We start from the raw sequence: 20,391 nt of genomic DNA on the forward strand, positions 1-20,391 counted from the left end.
AAAATTCTTCAGTTCCCTTATGTGAACAGGAATTTTTTTAAATTATTATTTCAACAGTCAACTTCCAACTACAGCACCCAAATTATTTATAAAACAAAAGAGAATACACAAATATTATGAGCTACAGCATTGGTATCTTAACATTGATTTCAACTAGACTTTAATGTATGCGACCTCGAAAGACTTGCTGATTCAGGAATATTACGAGGACGATATTTCACAGCAGAACATCGTTCTTGTAGTGAAACGTGAAGACATGATATACTGCCGTTTGACATGTGAGCCTCTTTATGTGCAAAGTGATCTGTAGTCGCCTTCCAATGTAGATGTGGTTGACAGTGATGAATCAATGAAGTGGGCTATGGGGCAGCACCCCCCCTCACCCATCCCTCCCAAGGACTTCTCCTGTTCACAGGGAAATAAATATAAGAATACTCTCCGACACGGTTTTCAGACTTAACAGTCAAAAAAATTTTCTCGCTGTTGGAGATGGTCTAGGAGAGCAGTTCCACCTTGTGCGCAAAGCAAGCAAGTCGTTGTTTAGGTATTCGCTCCGCTGTGGCCACGCAAGTATTTAGCAGCTTATCGTGTCAGTGGTGTTTATGCCTTTGTGTGTGTGTCATGGGCATTGTCGCGTCTCGTCCTTTGTTGGATGTGTGTCTGACAGTAGCCTAGTCCATTCCTGCTTGTTTCTCAAGGCGTCGAAAAGTATCTCACGTAAAGGTTGTGAGGTAACGGGTGAGTTGTGGCGCCCCGAAAATATTCTACGTTCGGTGTTGGCTTGGCCGCACGGGCCGCTAGGCAAGTCGGGGGTCGTCAGCGACAGCGCGGTGCCGTGTGTTAGCTGGAGCAGGAGGGGTAGCCCCAGCGAGTGGTCCAGGCCGAACGCGTGGCTGGTAATTCCATGTTGACGCTGTGGCGAGGACTGTGCTTTGTGTCGATGTAGGAGATTTGTGTGCCGGGAGTGCCAAGGATGGCGGACTGTGTGAAACCATAATGGCAGAAATTTCACAGCTCATGTAGAAATTAATAACAGTCAGAGGAATCTTGATACCTTAAAAAGAAACATGTACATTACCATTATTTGCACAACGATTCTGGTGGTGTAATCAGAGTTTCAATATCTTTATTAGTTTAAAGTTTAGTAAGTGACTGTAAATTCTACAAGTAACACCCAGCAACGAATTTCCAAAATATTAACACTTCATCCGATTTTATCGATAGACGTGTCTTTAGAAAGCTATTAGTGTAAACCTGAATTGGTATGAACTACAGGCATGTAACTTGAATACTACATGAGTTATTGGAGGTAAAAGTGGCCAATTACTATTGATCGCGTCAGGTAATAAGTACTCCACAGTTACACGAAAAAACTGTAGCAGCGTGCTTATCAATATATTTATTCGCTATGTCTTTGTTTGTATCCGATATATACTACTCAAAAATGAGATTGACAGGAAGTGCAAAATGGCTAAGCAGGGATGGCCAGAGGACAAATGTAAGGATGTAGAGGCTTATCTCACTAGGGGTAAGATAGATACTGCGTATAGGAAAATTAAAGAGACCTTTGGAGAAAAGAGAACTACTTGTATGAATATCAAGAGCTCAGGTGGAAACCCAGTTCTAAGCAAAGAAGGGAAAGCAGAAAGGTGGAAGGAGTATCTAGAGGGTTTATACAAGGGCGAGGTACTAAAGGACAATATTATGGAAATGGAAGAGGATGTAGATGAAGATGAAATGGGAGAGACGATACTGCGTGAAGAGTTTGACAGAGCACTGAAAAACCTGAGTCGAAACAAGGGCCCCGGAGTAGACAACATTCCATTACAACTACTGACAGCCTTGGGAGAGCCAGTCCTGACAAAACTCTACCATCTGGTCAGCAAGATGTATGAGACAGGCGAAATACCCTCAGACTGCAAGAAGAATATAATAATTCCAATCCCAAACAAAGCAGGTGTTGACAGATGTGAAAATTACCGGACTATCAGTTTAATAAGTCACAGCTACAAAATACTAACGCGAATTCTTTACAGGCGAATGGAAAAACTGATAGAAGCCAACCTCGGGGAAGATCAGTTCGGATTCCGTAGGAATGTTGGAACACGTGAGGCAATACTGAGCCTACGACTTATCTTAGAAGAAAGATTAAGGAAAGGCAAACCTAAGTTTCTAGCATTTGTAGACTTAGAGAAAGCTTTTGACAATGTTGACTGGAATACTCTCTTTCAAATTCTAAAGGTGGCAGGGGTAAAATACAAGGAGCGAAAGGCTATTTACAATTTGTAAAGAAACCATATGGCAGTTATAAGAGTCGTGGGACATGAAAGGGAAGCAGTGGTTGGGAAGGGAGTGAGACAGGTTTGTAGCCTATCCCCGATGTTATTCAATCTGTATATTGAGCAAGCAATAAAGGAAACAAAAGAAAAGTATGGAGTAGGAATTAAAATCCATGGAGAAGAAATAAAAACTTTGATGTTCGCTGATGCCATTGTAATTCTGTCAGAGACAGCAAAGAACTTGGAAGAGCAGTTGAACGGAATGGACAGTGTCTTGAAAGGAGGGTATAAGATGAACATCAACAAAAGCTAAACTAGGTTAATGGAATGTAGTCTCAGTCGGGTGATGCTGATGGAATTAGATTAGGAAATGAGACAAAGTAGTAAAGGAGTTTTGCTATTTGGGGAGCAAAATAACTGATGATGGTCGAAGTAGAGAGGATATAAAATGTAGACTGGCAATGGCAAGGAAAGCGTTTCTGCAGAAGAAATATTTGTTAACATCGAGTGTAGATTTAAGTGTCAGGAAGTCGTTTCTGAAAGTGTTTGTATGGAGTGTAGCCATGTATGGAAGTGAAACTTGGACGATAAATAGTTTAGGCAAGAAGAGAATAGAAGCTTTCGAAATGTGGTGCTACAGAAGGATGCTGAAGATTAGATGGGTAGATCACATAACTAATGAGGAAGTATTGAATAGGATTGGGGAGAAGAGAAGTGTGTGGCACAACTTGACCAGAAGAAGGGATCGGTTGGTAGGACATGTTCTGAGACATCGAGGGATCACCAATTTAGTATTGGAGGGCAGCGTGGAGAGTAAAAATCGTAGAGGGAGACCAAGAGATGAATACACTAAGCAGATTCAGAAGGATGTAGGCAGCAGTAGTTACTGGGAGATGAAGAAGCTTGCACATGGAGAGCTGCATCAAACCAGTCTCAGGACTGAAGACGACGAGAACAACAACAACAACAACAACAACATATACTATTCATGAAGAAATTAGTGAAATATTTACTGTGTTTTAGAAAGCAAAGAGATATTAGGCTACTGGCATACCTTTTTTTTATTCCTTTGATATATGTTTATTTGATTTGTGTATGTATTTAAAAATGTGTGTTAGAGCGTTTTTATGGTACAGTCGTAGGAATATTAATTTAATTTCAACTTATTTAAATGTAAATCTAGTATTTCGTATGTGTTTCAGTATGTTTGTGAGTGTGTGTTGGCTTGAAGAAATGCGGGAGCACTCTAGCCAATCACAGCGCTCGTTAATGTGGAGAGTGGATGGAAGTGGGGGAGGAGTGCTGGACAGGACACGTGGAGTGCTGGACTGTACTGTCGGTCGCGAGACAGACTTGAAGAGTGGAGCAGTTTGCGCGTGGTCGCGGAAGATAGAAATATTTCTTAGTGCAGACTTGTGAGCTTGGGTTTCTTTTTTCGGGCCTTGTGCAGTGGAGACGTAGTATGCGTTTAGACGTGAATATCTCGCGAGCTATGTTGTTGTTCATAACTAATTACGTGGGTTAGGAATCTATTGTTTCCCCGTTATTCAACTTATATTTTATTTAATTTCTGGACCATCGACGCCAGTAAGTGTTATGCAGTAATAAAGGACATTCTCAAAAGTACTTCTGCTATCGTACTCATCATTTGAAGTCGTTAAAATAGTACCTGCGGAATTCATTTAATTGCAATCTGTCATTTGTAAATGTCTGTGTTACATTCAAAATTCGCAATTGCCGAGTGATAGGAACCTTCGACATTTCGATTCATGTGTCTATTCATACTGTATACTGTAGACTCAGCAGTATTTGGCTTGTAATGCGGGAACTACGTATCACAGCCACTAGACAACGAAACCAGTCAAAATTTTGTAACATTTCAACTCTGAGTCAGAGTATGTAGTTGAGGGCTACCACACCATCATTTCATTGCATTATTATTCGAAAGTCCGCAGCTCGTGGTCGTGCTGTAGCGTTCTCGCTTCCTACGCCCGGGTTCCCGGGCTCGATTGCCGGCGGGGCCAGGGATTTTCTCTGTCTCGTGATGACTGGGTGTTGTGTGATGTCCTTAGGTTAGTTAGGTTTAAGTAGTTCTAAGTTCTAGGGGACTGATGGCCATAGATGTCAAGTCCCATAGTGCTCAGAGCCATCTGAACCATATTATTCGAAAGCCCGCAAGGTACTGGATTTTTTCATTTGACAAGACATCTTTAGATATCCGTGACTGGTTAGTAGATGCTTTTCCTGTTACCTGGATCAAGTGCATACCACTTATTTTGATACTGAGATTTGTGTGTTCCGCTACAAGTAGACAAGTTTATATTAAAGCATGATATACATGTTCCTTTCCGGTACTGAGCCGGTCGGGTGAGTAAGGTGCCGCTTATGATGGAGTAAATTACGATTATTCAATCTCCTTCGGAGACAGAGCATATTTATCGTAAGGAAGTTTTGGCATTCGCCGTGAACGTTGGGCACCTCAACACAAGCTACAGTTTTATAGTGGCATACGTTCGGTGAAAATGGAAATTGAAAAGAACATTCCGCCTCATCTGCAAGCTTGTGTCGATTGTATTCATATTACGTAAAGCGAACTGGTGGGGATCTGTTCTGTGTGCAACGACAGTAGCCTTTTCCGAAGTAACTGCTCGCGGAGATTTAATGGTCTTCCTTGGAATCAGCAAGTTAATGGTGGCTGACCTTGTCCCCTCTGGTAATGAGTTTGGGGCTACATCTTCCCTAGTTTCTGAGGGTGGTATTCCGCTGATGCAACCAAAGCCTTGGAGGGGGGTGCGCGCGATTCATAATAAGCGGCACTGCACTCAGGATGGTGACGAATTAGTTGTGCCTTCCCCTATCCCACGTTCCCCTGTGCGTGTGTGTCTCAAAAATGGCTCTGAGCACTATGGGACTCAACTTCTGTGGTCATAAGTCCCCTAGAACTTAGAACTACTTAAACCTAACTAACCTAAGGACAGCACACAACACTCAGCCATCACGAGGCAGAGAAAATCCCTGACCCCGCCGGGAATCGAACCCGGGAACCCGGGCGTGGGAAGCGAGAACGCTACCGCACGACCACGAGATGCGGGCGTGTGTGTCTGTCACCCCTCCCAGCAGCGTGGCACCATATGGCTATGGGAAGGTGGATATCGAGAATGCCCTCCTGTTACTCTGTCTGCTATGGGCGATGGGGATCGCGTGATTTGCCGCTTACTGCGACTCCAGTTGCGGAAACAGTTATACAAGAGTTGCTTCCCTCTGTCTCTGCGATTCTCTCTAATTGCCCGATTAGGGAGTCGGCGTGCCTTACAGAGTGACCCTCCTGGAGGGCAGGCCACGGACCCTTGCAAGTCACAGACTGATATGGAAATGGCGCAAGATCCGCCTACGCTGCATACTGCAGGGGCTATTACGTCTCGCAGTCGGGTTAGACAACGCGTACAGCCGGAACGTGCAGCGACGCGAAAAACATGCAAGGATAAAGATTCAGTTTGGGCCGGTACTGGGAGCCCGCTCTCGGATTCGTTCCGATGGAATGTGCAGAGCGACTAGTGGAATAGTCAAGCTCCTCTGTTGTTCATTCCGTATTTTTTCTTTTGATTGATGGCCCTGGCGTGTATGAAAAAGAGAGTGGTATCAGAGCCGCGCATTGCATCGCTGGGTCAGTTTACGTATGACTCCTGTGCGGATATAGTTTTGCTGCTAGAAGTTTTATTTACTGAAATCTAGTTTCACAGGACAGAGCGGATCAGGTTGTGGAAAGGGGCCAAGGTCAATTACTGTTAGTTATACAAGAACACACATAACTTTATTCCTCAAACCGATGCACAGTTTTCTCTTTAGATCCACAAAGATCAATTCACGACTGAGGGCCCAAGTACCTTCTCCAGAATAAGTTTAAATGATTGCTTTTAAAACATCAGGTTTCAGAGTAACGGCTGAAGGGCTTTCTTAAGTAAAATTACAATATCTTCTCGGTTAAAGGCTGAAATAATATTTCAGATCAGCTAAGGAAATTCTTTAAAAGCCAAGCATTTACAAATTTCGGCTAAAGGCCATAATAAGGAAAATTCAAGTTAATTCTTCGGCTGAAAGCCCAATTACAGAAAAAAAAAACTTTACGTAAAAACAAGAGACACTTTAAAGATAAGCCTCTACACAGTGCAACAGAAAAACATCTTAAGAAAACTTGAAGTATCTTGTCGGCTGAAGACCCAAACAATTACTCAAGAATAATTAGACAACCATAAGATAAACATTTACAGAACAGGGCTGAAGGGCGTTTGAAGAATTCAAAGTAATTAAAGAGAAACCTTACAGACAAATATTTACATTTTAAAGCCACAGATTCTGGAACAAACGCGGCTTAAGGCCTAAATAACGAGCAACAAGAATTTTAAAAGAAACACGGCAGAAGGCCTAATCTTAAAGTTGCTATGAAATTTGGCTGAAGGCCATATAGTAAACATAAAACAGACAATATTAACACACGGCTGAAGGCCTGGCACAGTACCTGCGACCAAATAAAATGACAATCACAAACAACAAACAGTGGTGCTCGGAAGTGTTCCAAGGGTCTGCCTGGGGAGAAGACTAACAACAGTTTAGGTAAGACAGGCAGCCAAGCCTAACACTGAACAATCGGGTGGCAACACGACCTAGGCACGGCTGAGGAACCAACCACAGCCTAATCAGTTCCCTTCCACCCGATACACTCGCTGCTCTATTTCAGCCGATCGACTGGCTACTCAAGTACGCACGCAGCGTTCATCTGCTCATTCGAAATCACAGAAGCTACACACGGTTCCACGTAAACACACTTGCACAAGAACCCGAACAATCGTAAAATCAATTACTGTGGAACAACATGGAAGAATCAATTCGACCAAATACGCGTCGTGCGATGAGACGACCGACCGAACGACCAACCCAGTCGTTCCCAACCCAAGTTATGAGTGTCAGCAACGGTCAGGCGGGTCTTGGCTGTCCGAAGCGGACTGCAGCTCCAACCCGACTCAACTCCATGTCCGTTCGAAACCCGGAGACACCGCCACCCGGGCACCCTGGCTCGGACCCATCCATTCAGAGGTAACTCTTGCCCATTTTCCACGAGATCTTTGCACAAGGAAGGAACCGACCCACGTCCGGCAAGATGACCAACTGACGAGGCCCAGAAACGGTAAAAAGACCAAATACACGTCCCAGATGAGACGACCAACCGAACGACCAACCAACGGTCGTCCCGTTCCAATCTCCTTCCGTCGGACAGTTATATGTGTCGCCAGCGGTCGGTGAGCACTGGCTGTTCGCAGCTCACTGGCGCTCCGTCCCCGACTGCACTGCTGGTCCGTCCCCCGACTGACTCCACTGATAGTCCGTCCGCAACTGAACTCCGACACACGACGACCCGGAAATACTATTGGTCGCTCCAGAGATGTTACGGTAGTGCACTTATTGATAAGCGCTGCTGCTGCCACTCACGGGCAGGTAAGGCAGGAAGTTAGTAACGGCAGTAAATGGAATAAGAAAACGAGGCGACAGTGCGGTAAGAGAAGATGACAAACAATAAACGGAATGAACACGAGCGGCGCACGGTTCATTTACCAGTATCCCTCTCTCTGGACATCACACCGTTTCCAATGTGAAGCCAGAATTTTCGACGGAAACTGCTTTATTCTTTCGAGAAGGCATTCCCATTGATAGGTAGAGGATCTTGATTTTGGCAGCGGAAACGGCTGTACACTTTTTGACCTCACCTTTGTCGTCTCAGATGCTCCGTCTGGTTCTGGTCATACAGTGCAACGTTCGCATTCTTATAAAGATTAGATTATTTATCTTTTAAGTAGGAGTCGTCGGGGTTTGCTGTTTGGTGGCGACGTTAATTGTGATCTGCGTCCGATTCATCAGTCCCCTCATTTTAATTATTGTGGAGATTTGAACGAGTTGATATCCACGGGCACCCTGGCTCGGACCCATCCATTCAGAGGTAACTCTTGCCCATTTTCCACGAGATCTTTGCACAAGGAAGGAACCGACCCACGTCCGGCAAGATGACCAACTGACGAGGCCCAGAAACGGAAAAAAGACCAAATACACGTCCCAGATGAGACGACCAACCGAACGACCAACCAACCAACGGTCGTCCCGTTCCAATCTCCTTCCGTCGGACAGTTGTATGTGTCGCCAGCGGTCGGTGAGCACTGGCTGTTCGCAGCTCACTGGCGCTCCGTCCCCGACTGCCCTGCTGGTCCGTCCCCCGACTGACTCCACTGATAGTCCGTCCGCAACTGAACTCCGACACACGACGACCCGGAAATACTATTGGTCGCTCCAGAGATGGTACGGTAGTGCACTTATTGATAAGCGCTGCTGCTGCCACTCACGGGCAGGTAAGGCAGGAAGTTAGTAACGACAGTAAATGGAATAAGAAAACGAGGCGACAGTGCGGTAAGAGAAGATGACAAACAATAAACGGAATGAACACGAGCGGCGCACGGTTCATTTACCAGTATCCCTGTCTCTGGACATCACACCGTTTCCAATGTGAAGCCAGAATTTTCGACGGAAACTGCTTTATTCTTTCGAGAAGGCATGCCCATTGATAGGTAGAGGATCTTGATTTTGGCAGCGGAAACGGCTGTAGACTTTTTGACCTCACCTTTGTTGTCTCAGATGCTCCGTCTGGTTCTGGTCATACAGTGCAACGTTCGCATTCTTATAAAGATTAGATTATTTATCTTTTAAGTAGGAGTCCTCGGGGTTTGCTGTTTGGTGGCGACGTTAATTGTGATCTGCGTCCGATTCATCAGTCCCCTCATTTTAATTATTGTCGAGATTTGAACGAGTTGATATCCACGATGCACATGGAAGTTGTTGGAAGTGTAAATACCGGATGTTGGTTCAAGTTACGCATTTTACTGCGACTTCTAGTGGCAGCATTGACAGATTCTATTTATCGGATTGGTTACGCGATCGCATTCTTGCATTCGAGTTATCCTTGCTAGTTGTTCTGATCACTGTGCCTTGGCCGCCACTCTCTAATTGATCGGCAACCGGTAAAACTATTCAGTTTTCCGTGGTTGTTAAATGTCTCTCTCCTGGCTGTTCCTTCTCTCGACGATGTGATAGACAATGTGAGGAGGTGTAGTCTTCGATCTGCTGGGAGGTGGATTTCCCTGATTAAACCGAAGCTCTGTCCAACTTTGATTACTTATTGTGCTATTAGGGCGAGGGAATTCCGGAGAGCTCATGAACTTTGTTATTCTCTGTTGTCCAACTATTATGATGGTGCGGGTCACGCCTCCCTGCGGATTGCAGGCGTACGATCTTATGAAGCAAAGTTGTTGCAGCTGAAGCGGTGGAAGAAGGGGTGTGATCGAATCCACGATCACTAATGACGGAGGAATTGGATTCATTATACCATTTGCTTCAACATCAAGCTCGGCGTCGCCAATCTTGGCTTATAGCAGCTGACGGCCGTCAGGTGACAGCGCAAGCTGACGTACTTCACGCCTTAATCAGTACAATGTGACTCTTTAGGAAGTGGACACACTCAGCAACTTTCCCTTCTATCCTGCTACTGGGACCCTAGGTACGCAACCCACGCCTGAGCATAACACCGAATTCTTGGTCGCTTTTCGCCCTGATAACGTATATGATCTCATTGTTTTTGCACACAAATCCCCAGGTACGAATGGGATCCCCAAGGAATTTATGTGCGTTTTTGGCCCCTTTTTGACGTCACATTTGCATCCATACATCTACATCTACATATACATTGATACTCCGCAAGCCACCCAACGGTGTGTGGCGGAGGGCACTTTACGTGCCACTGTCATTACCTCCCTTTCCTGTTCCAGTCGCGTATGGTTCACGGGAAGAACGACTGTCTGAAAGCCTCCGTGCGCGCTCTAATCTCTCTAATTTTACATTCGTGAGCTCCTCGGGAGGTATAAGTAGGGGGAAGCAATATATTCGATACCTCATCCAGAAACGCACCCTCTCGAAATCTGACGAGCAAGCTACACCGCGATGCAGAGCGCCTCTCTTGCAGAGTCTGCCACTTGAGTTTATTAAACATCTCCGTAACGCTATCACGGTTACCAAATAACCCTGTGACGAAATGCGCCGCTCTTCTTTGGATCTTCTCTATCTCCTCCGTCAGACCGATCTGGTTGAACGGAGGGATAAGGGCGCAGTTGTTAATGCTCCATTCAAGGTGGGAAAAACTGTGTTGACACCTAAACAACCTAGTCTTAGTACTGTTTATAATTTTAGTTCTCTCTCGTTTATGAATTTTTACTATAAGACAGTGGCGAGCGCTGTAAATCACAGGATGTCTGCATTGCTGGCAGCTGTTGTCAGCGAGTATCAGAACTGTCTCCCTGGTCACGCTATTCTAACCGTAATGTGGTTTCGGTTGCTGCCGTTACTTCTGTCCAATGTGCCCTTGCCTTTTTGGATTTTACAAAAATATTTCTATCGTGTAAATCATGACTTTCTGCTTCGGCATTCGGATTACTGTTGAGACTTTCAGAGCGTAATTGAACATATTCACAGGCATTGCAGCTTCGATAGTTATGAATGGCCAACTGACGCCCTCCATTCCAATCTATCGGAGAATGTCATACGCGAACTCGCTCTCGATGTCGTTATATCCGGAGCCGCTGCGCCCCAGCTTTAGGATTGGACGCTTTCCGGAAGGACCCTCGCTGTTCGAGCATACGCTGAATGATGTGATGGTTTTCCTCCTTCGACGTGCAGAGATACCTCAGCTGAAGGTGATAATAATGAAACTTCCTGGCAGATTAAAACTGTGTGCTGGACCGAGATTGGAACTCGGGACCTTTGCCTTTTGGTGGCTAGCACAAGTTTCATATCAACGCACACTCCGCTGCAGAGTGAAAATTTCATTCTGGAAACATTCACCATGCTGTCGCTAAGCTATGCCTCCGCATTGTCCATGTTTCCAGGATTGCTAGTTCAGCATGATTCGCAGGAGAGCTTCTGTGAAGTTTGGAAGGAAGGAACTGGCAGAATTGAAGTTGTAACGATGGCTCGTGAGTCGTGCTAGGATAGCTCAGGTGGTAGAGACCGTGAGAGGCACACAGTTTTAATCTGCCAGAAAGTTTCACATCAGAGCACGCCCCACTGCAGAGTGAAAATTGCATTCTGGTGGTAATCGATGATTATTGCCGTGTATTGGTAGCACGACGTAACGAGAACAGAAGTAACCTCCTTAATTTAGGGGGTTTCAATAGAGCGGTAATCGTGTGTAACGCCGGGAATGCATATCCTCCTATTTCCATCTATTGTACTATAAAGTTTTTCCTTATTTTGTTACCTAAAGATATGACATTTCTGTGTCTTTATATATTGTAATTGTTTTGCTATTTGTGTGTCTATATATATATACATTATATATATATATATATATATATATATATATATATATATATATATAAAATATGCATTTATGTAGATGTATAATTGGTTTGTTTTGTAAATATTATTTGTATTTTCACACTGGGTCTTGCCTAGGGACAACTACGCTATCGAACGAATACATCGATAGGTCGTGTGGAGAACCAAAGTGTTTAGGATCTTTGGTAGTGTCAACTCCGCCGCGTGGAGCGCGGGCAGAGCAGAGTCTGGCTGGAGTAGGGCTGTGGAGCAGGTGTGTTGAGTGACGCTCCCGCGAGTTGCCGCACTTTCGGGGTTTGGCAGCATGTAATTGCGCTCGACTTGCTATAATAGTTTCTGGCACGGTGTCGCGGACGGGAAACATTAGCAGGCACACATCAAGAACCCGTTTCGCCTGGGGACCGTGTCGAGAAGAAGGCGCGCCAACATCCAGCTTCTGCAACAGCTACGGCCGACAATGAGTGACTGTCGCCACCTCCTCGACCGACGGCTTGGAACCTTCAATAAGCCAACAAGGAAGACTGAAGGCACGTAAAGTTTCAGAACTGTATGGCAGACCTCAGCTTTTCAAACTGTTCCATTTGCCTCACAAAATTACAGCAACTTAGCATGAACCTTTGTTGCTCATTGTCCCAATTACATTACCAAGCTGAGTCCCTTCCTTTTCCGGAATGAACCTGAGTGTCGTTGAAATTCAAACGCCAGCATTAAAGTAATATCATTCCATTCCACTGCTTTAATTTCAAAGTTCAGTTGAAGTATTCATAGCTGGCTACAATATTTAGATTACACAAGCACAAATTAATAGAGCGAGTTTTGCTACCATATTTTAGCTTACCTGTGACTGCAGCTCAGCTTGGTATGTACTAAATTTTACTATTGTTAATTGTTCAGAATCATTTAATTCAAGTTCAAAGTTAAATCTCTTATTTCGAAATTGCATAGATTCAAGTAGCTTTTGAAATGATTGTTGAGGTAGCCCAAGACTAACCTTATGTTATTGAATTTCGTAGTGCTTCAGAAACAAAGTTCACTATTAATCTCAGTCACTAAATTTCAGTTTTCCGGTTTTATTAATTCTTCTGCTAAATTAAGTCAGAGTGTAGCAAAATTTATTACTTCTGACAATAATTCGGTTTTCACACGACACGTGTCAACCTTCAGTTGCCACGCCTTTAGTGCTAATTATATGTGCAATAACCTTTCTTTTTCAGTTATTATAGTAGTTGTCCATAGGACTGACGACCGTAATTTTCCCCAAATCTGAAATATCTAATTAATGCCAGTTAATTGTTAACGTAACGACCGCACATTCACTTTCTTTATTAACTTTACCCTATTTCAATATTAATTTCCACGAGTTTCATTTGCATTTTTCCTTTCATTTAGATGTAACACTTTTCTCCCTCTTTACCGACAGATTAACTCCGGTGACCATTGCTTTTCCCAAATTTCCATTAGGTACACGTGATTTAATTTTTACTGTCATTAAGGTCGATAAGTGAGGGGAAGGTTACACGTGGGCCACTGCTGTGGATCGTCATAAGTCACTGCGAGTTGTTATTGATCATTGTCCGCTCCAAATGGCAACTCTAAATTGTGAATCGGTTACTGATAAGATCCAGGGGGCGCTACTGAACATGGTCGGCGCTCTCTTATCCTTCTTCACAAGGTGCGACTTTTGGATAAGTAAGTGTGGTGCAGGCCTATTATATCGCACAACGTTTCTTGCTAAGAAACTTAAGCAGTTGTGTGTTCGCTTTTTATGAAAACGTCATATCTTAAGGTTGCGATAAGAGATTGTGACGAAGCCAGGTTCCCCCGGCAGATTAGGCCTATCTGACATTAAGGGGAAGGTGTCTGCCTTACATGTTTGTTTTTGACGATTACTCAGAAGCTATACACCTTTGCGTCTCGGCTGTTCACATTAGTGAGTCCAGCAAACCTTGACACCCAGATGACGTCGGTCACCTCAATTTTAAGCTGACACATTCGAGAGTTCTACCTAGCCGTGAGCTATTTGGCGGCTGATGCATTGCAGCGGCCGGTGCCCACGACCAAGTGTTTGTTACGCCGCTGGGGAGGAATTCCCTGCCTCAATCCCATTTAACAATAATCATCGTAAATATCCTGGAGAGTTGTGTGAGCTATCAGCGCCCCCGTTCTATCAAAGACAGCGGCCTCCTGGCGCAGGGTGGTCAACAATTTGATTTTTACCAACCACAGTCTACAACGCATCGGAATTAGTGTGACGGATAAATGAAGTACATGTCCGTCTCTAGATACGCTGCAGCCCTGGTTTACTTGTCGTGGTTACTGTTATAGAACAAAAGGGTAGTGTCTTTGATTAGAAATCAAAACGTCCTCAGTTCCGGATTTGAGCCCCCACATTTGTTTAAATTCTGAATAAAATCATCAGGAATGGAGGCCAAAGACTTCCAACATAGCAAGTCACCCTCATTCAGCCAACTGTCTTGTCAAAGAGGGTGGAGAACCAGACAGAGGTTCAGGGAACTCTCTTGCTCTTAGAATGGGAAACTTTCCGTAAAGGCGAAAGAATCAGCAATGATCAACGGCATGACCATGAGGGTACACAAAGCAATGGAAACCACTGCATTAAAGACACACAACGTGCATCAGCAGGAGTGTGGCGTGTAATTGAAAAGTGCCTTGACGGACTCTTCATTGGCAGAAGATTTTGGAGTGGTCCCCCATTCGGAACTCCGAGAGCGGACAGCCAAGGGGGAGGCGACCGTTAGGAAAAAATGAGTAACCGACGAAAGGATAAAGTTCCATGAGTCGGGGCGTGGAATGTCAAAAGTTTGAACGTGGCTGGAATGCTAGATAATCTGAAAAGGGAAATGCTAAGGTCCAAGCTAGATATTGTGGGGGTCAGTGAATTGAAATGGAAAGATGACAAAAGATTTCTGGTCAGTGTAGGGTAATATTAAAAGCGGCAGAAAATGGTACAACGGGAGTAGGATTCGTTATGAATAGGAAGTTAGGTCACAGTTTGAGTTGCTGTGAACAGATCACTGATACGGCTGTTCTCATTAGAATCGACAGCAAACCAACACCGACATAGACAAATCAGGTACATATGCAAGCTGAAGATGAATAGACACAGAAAGTATATGAGGATGCTGAACGGGTAATTAGTACATAAAGGGAGGTGAAAATCTAATAGGAATGGAATCCCGTTGTAGGGCAAGGAGTAGAAGAAAGGGTAACTATATAATGTAGGATTGGTAGTAGTAATGAGGTAGGAGAAGGGCTAATAGAGTTCTGCAATAAATTTAAACTAGTAACAGAGAACACTCTGTTCAATAACAAGAAGAGGAGAAGGTATACGAGTACCGGCTAAAGGCCAGGAGATACGGGATATTGCCAATTAGATTACATGAAGTTAGATTACATCAGGCTGAGATTCCTAAATCAGATACTGGATTGTAAGGCGTACCCAGGAGCAGATACAGACTTAAATTACAATTTAGAAGTGGTGAAACGTAGGCTGAAGTTCAAGAGACTAGTCAGAAAGAATCAATGAACAAAGGAACGGGATACAGAAGCACTAATGAATGAGAGGACATTCTCCAAGGTTATAGATACTGCAATAAGGAATAGCTCAGGAGGCAATTCAGTTGAAGACGAATGGACATCTCTAAAAAGGACAATAACAGAACCAGGAAAGAAATAGGTTCAAAGAAGGTAACCGCGGAGAAACCATGGGTAACAGAAAAAATACTTCATTTCATCGATGAACGACGGAAACACAGAAAGTCACTTAGGAATGAAATAAATAGGTTGTACCGGGAAGTTAAGGCGAAATGGCTGCATAAAAATGTGAGAAAGTCGAAAAAGAAATTATTGTTGGAATATAGAAAAGTCGCAACAACCTTCGACGAAATTAAAAGAAAGGGTGGTGACATTAAGAGCGCCATGGAAATTCCACTTTTAAATGAAGAGGAGAGAAATTATAGGTTTAAAGAGTACATTTAAGGTCTCTTTGAGGGAGGAAGACTTGTCCGATGACGTGATAGGTTACGAAACAGAAGTCGATATAGAAGAGAATCATAATTTAAACGAGCTTTGGAAGATTTGAAATCAAGCAGAAGAGATAGATAATAATGCGCCAGAATTTCTAAAATAATCTTGAGAACTGGCTACAATACGACTATTCAAGCTGGTGTGTAGAATATGAATCAGGCGATATACCACCTAACTTTCGGAGAAACATCAGCCACACAATTCCGAAGATTGCAATAACTGAAATTTGAGACAACTGCCGAACGATCAGTATAAAAGCTGATGCATACAAGTTTCTGAGAAGAATAATGTAGAGAAGAATGAAAAGAAAGTTGAGGATGTGTTAGACGACGATCAGTTGGGCTTTAGGAAAAGTGACGACACCAGAGAGGCAATTCTGACGTTGCGGTTGATAATGGAAGAAAGACTAAAGAAAAATAAAGAAATGTTCATAGGATTTGTCGACCTGGAAAAAGAGTTGGACAATGTAAAACAGTGTTCGAAATTCCGAGAGAAATAGGGGTGAGCTATAGGGATCTACAATATGCACAAGAGCCAAGAGGCAACAGAAAGAGTGGAAGACCTAGAAGGAAGTGTTAGACAGGGATGTAGTTTCTCGCCACTTATGTTCATTCTGTTTACCGAAGAAGCAATGACGGAGCTAAAAGAAAGACTGGGAAACTTGATTAAAATTCAAGGTGGTAGGATATCAGTGATAAGATTCACTGATGACATTGCTATCAGCAGTGAAATAGAAGAAGAATTACAGGATCTGCTGAATGGAATGAACAGTCTATTAAGCACAGAATATGAACTGAGCGTAAATCGAAGAAAGCCGAAAGTAATAAGATGTAGCAGGAATGACAGCAGCGAGACTGGTGATGAAGTAGATGAAATTAAATAAAAAGCAGACTAGCACTGGTAGAAAAAGGTGTTCCTGACCAAGAGAAGTCTAGTAGTATCAAACATCGTTCTTGATTTGAGAAAGCAATTTGTGGCAATGTAGTTTTGGAGTGCAGTATTGTATGGTAGTGAAACATGGACTACGGGAAAACCGAAACAGAACACAAGCTGTCATGTGGTGCTACAGAAGAGTGTTGAAAATTAAGTGGACTGATACGGTAAGCAATGAGGAGGTTCTCCGCAGAATCGACGAATCGGTGAGAAAGGAATGTATGGAAACGTTGACAAGAAGAAGGGAAGAAATGTTCGAACATCTGTTAATACATTAGAAAATAACTTCGGTTCTACTGGAAGGAACTATAGAGGGTAAAAACTGCAGGGGAAGGCAGAGTCTGGAATACATCCAGCAAATAACTGAGGACGTAGGTCGCATGAGCTGCTCTGAGATGAATAGGTTGACACAGGTGAGGAATTCGTAGCGGGCTGTATCAAACCAGTCAGAAAAGAAAAAAGATTAGGGAAACGCCTTTATTTACCTCAGAAAATTTTGAGTTGGACAATGATACATAATGTTTATGGGGTCAGCTTCTGTCTCTTTCTGCCGCCACCCCCGTCCCCACACCCACGACCACAATTTTATGGAATCGACTCTGAAATCGCTCACTCCGCAAAACACCACTAAAACAAAATAACGTCTGTCCGAGAAATAAACTATTCGGCAAATCAAGATATGTACCAGTGATGGACAGTGTCTTGAAATGAGAATATAAGATGAACATCAGCGAAGGCAAAACGAGGATAATGAAATGTAGCCGAATTAAATCAGGTGATGCTGAGGGAGTTAGATTAGGAGATGAGTCAGTTAAATGTAGTAGATGAATTTTGCTGTTTGGGACAAAATAACTGATGGTGGTCGAAGCACAGGGGATATGAAAAATAGACTGTCAACGGCAAGGAAAGCATTTCTGAAAAGAGGAATTTGTTAACATCGAGTATAGATTGTCAGGAAGTCTTTTCTGAAAGCATTTGTATGGAGTGTAGCCATGTATGAAAGTGAAACGTGGACGATAAGTTGTTTAGACAAGAAGAGAATAGAAGCTTTCGAAATGTGGTGCTACAAAAGAATGCTGAAGATTAGGTGGGTAGATCACATAACTAATGAGGAGGTACTGAATAGAATTGGGGAGAAGAGGAGTTTGTGGCACAACTTGACTAGAACAAGGGATCGGTTGGTAGGACACGTTCTGAGGTATCAATGGACCATAAATTTAGTATTGGAGGGCAGCGTGGAGGGTAAAAATCGTAGAGGGATACCAAGAGATGAATACACTAAACAGATTCAGAAGGATGTGGGTTGCAGTAAGTACTGGGAGATGAAGAAGCTTGCATAGGTTAGAGTTCCATGGAGAGCTGCGTCAAATAATCTCTAGACTGAGTACCGCAACAACAACAACAACCGGTAATGCTACAAAAGTAAAGAAAAAATATTTTTATTACATAGTTTCTACAACTTAAAAACACTGGAGTTTGAAGCACCTGAAAAATCTTGAATCACTCTATTGTTACAAGAACGTAGGTTCTGGACGAAAGAGGCGTGGGCGATGGGAGAGAGGGCGGAGGATAAAGCAGGGAGCCACTGGCTCGGACGAATTCAAGCAGCCTGCTGAAAAACTTTTAGAAACGGACGAATGTGCTGTCATCACATACCCCTTCCGCTCTGCACATACTTCTCCCAATCGTTCCACATCGTAGCTGTTTTTCATAATTGGATACCGCCCGCGAGACACTATCGGGCAGTATTTCGCCATTTGGGCTAATAACGATAGAATATTTACCAAGTTTTTTAAAGAAATACTACCATCTCTACTTGGGCGATATTTTTGCTGGTCACCGCAATGTTTCGGCGAAACTCGCAAATACTGGTTTGTTTTTGTGCACTGATTTTAATTTAATATTATTTTTAACGATGTTTACCACTTCGGTGCCTTGTCAAATTCTGAAATGTTACAACCCCAAAGTTCTTTCAGTCTCCAAACGACGATTCCAGTGTTAATATTAAACTGCTATAAATAGGTAATTAGGCTATTCTAGTAGTGCGTACCTATTTTTTATTTAATGTAATGCCTGTGGACGAATCAAAATCGATTTTCCTCTTCTTTCTTGTTACTAGTGTATCCATAATTGGAAATAATCACAACAACACACAGCATAAAAATCAATAAACTACAGTTGTGGCCGAGCGGTTCTAGGCGCTTCAGTCCGGAGCCGTGCTGCTGCTGCGGTCGCACGTTCGAATCCTGCCTTAGGCATGGATGTGTGTGATGTCCTTAGGTTAGTTAGGTTTAAGTAGTTCTAAGTCTCGGGGACTGATGACCTCAGATGTTAAGTCCCATAGTGCTCAAGGCCATTTGAACCATCAATAAACGACAGCGCTTACTTTAAATTCAACTGCAAAATAAGAAGTTGACTAAATCACAAAATACTAAGCTCCAGTGAGGCGGGCAATGTACAGTAATTTGTCTTGGCTAAAGTGTAGTTTGGCGATAGATACTTTAAATATATCGATCGTCTTGTTCACTGTCGATGGTGTGTATCCCTTTTTCCCTCGTATGACTGAAAATCAAAATATCTTCCGGTTTCACAACATGGCAACGAGGACGTGTGTGTAATTTCATTTAGGTGATAGGAGTGTCACGACCCCCTGATCCTCCCTGTGGCTACGTCCGTACCTGCGACACGTGAAATCATTGCTATGGCACCTCCGAACTTTTGTTTTCAATGGCATCCTTCGTCTCTGATTTACGGTGTTGTACCTGATGACAGCGATACACATGTGAAATGATGATAGACGTCATGGTTCCTTCAGATTTAGATTGTCGTTTCGGTATCGCTAGCAACTTCACGAGTCCATGCGTGACTTAGTGCGTTGTTTAGTAATATGTAAGTCACATTATATAGCGATTTACTTAGAGCTGTCGCTGTAACCATAGTGGCCGTAAATATGTGTCTCTCTGCAATTTACTTACTACAAAACCACCACATATCCGCTTTTTCCGAAAAATACTATCTCTCTACGAAAATTTTATAAAATTATCCTGTACCCTGACCGTTTACCAAATACTATCTTTTTATATATTCATGACTGAACCAGTACGTAAACGACCTGTCGGAAAGAAGGCCAGTTGCATTGATTTACTGCTTTTGTTAATGCAATGGCAGCTAAATAGTTACCAATCTTAAGCAGCAACAACAAATTTGTAAAACCATCGATCACAACTGATTTTAAGAATGGAGTTTAAAGACATCCGATTATGAAGACGATACATAAACCAGCACAAATATTTATTCACCAATTAAGCATTGTAATTATCACCACCCACAGGAGGCTTCTATCTTGTTTGATGCGGCCCTCCAAGAATTCCCATCCTGTGCCTACCTCTTCATCCCACAGTAGCACTTTCAACCTAAGTCCTCAACTATTTGGTGGATGTATTTCAATCTCTGCCATTCTCTACAATGTGTGCCCTCTACAGCCCCCTCTAGTACCATGGAAGTCATTCCCTGATGTGTTAACAGATGTCCTATCATCCTGTCCCTTCTCCTTGTCAGTGTTTTCACATATCCCTTTCCTCTCCAACTCTGCGCAGAACTTCCTCATTCCTTACTTTATCAGTCAACCTAATTTTCAACATTCGTCTGTAGCACCACATCTCAAGTGCTTCGATTCTCTTCTGTTCCGGTTTTCCCACAGTCCGTG

Source organism: Schistocerca serialis, chromosome 4 (genome assembly GCF_023864345.2).
Source record: "Schistocerca serialis cubense isolate TAMUIC-IGC-003099 chromosome 4, iqSchSeri2.2, whole genome shotgun sequence".
In the NCBI taxonomy this organism is placed as follows: Eukaryota; Metazoa; Arthropoda; class Insecta; order Orthoptera; family Acrididae; genus Schistocerca; species Schistocerca serialis.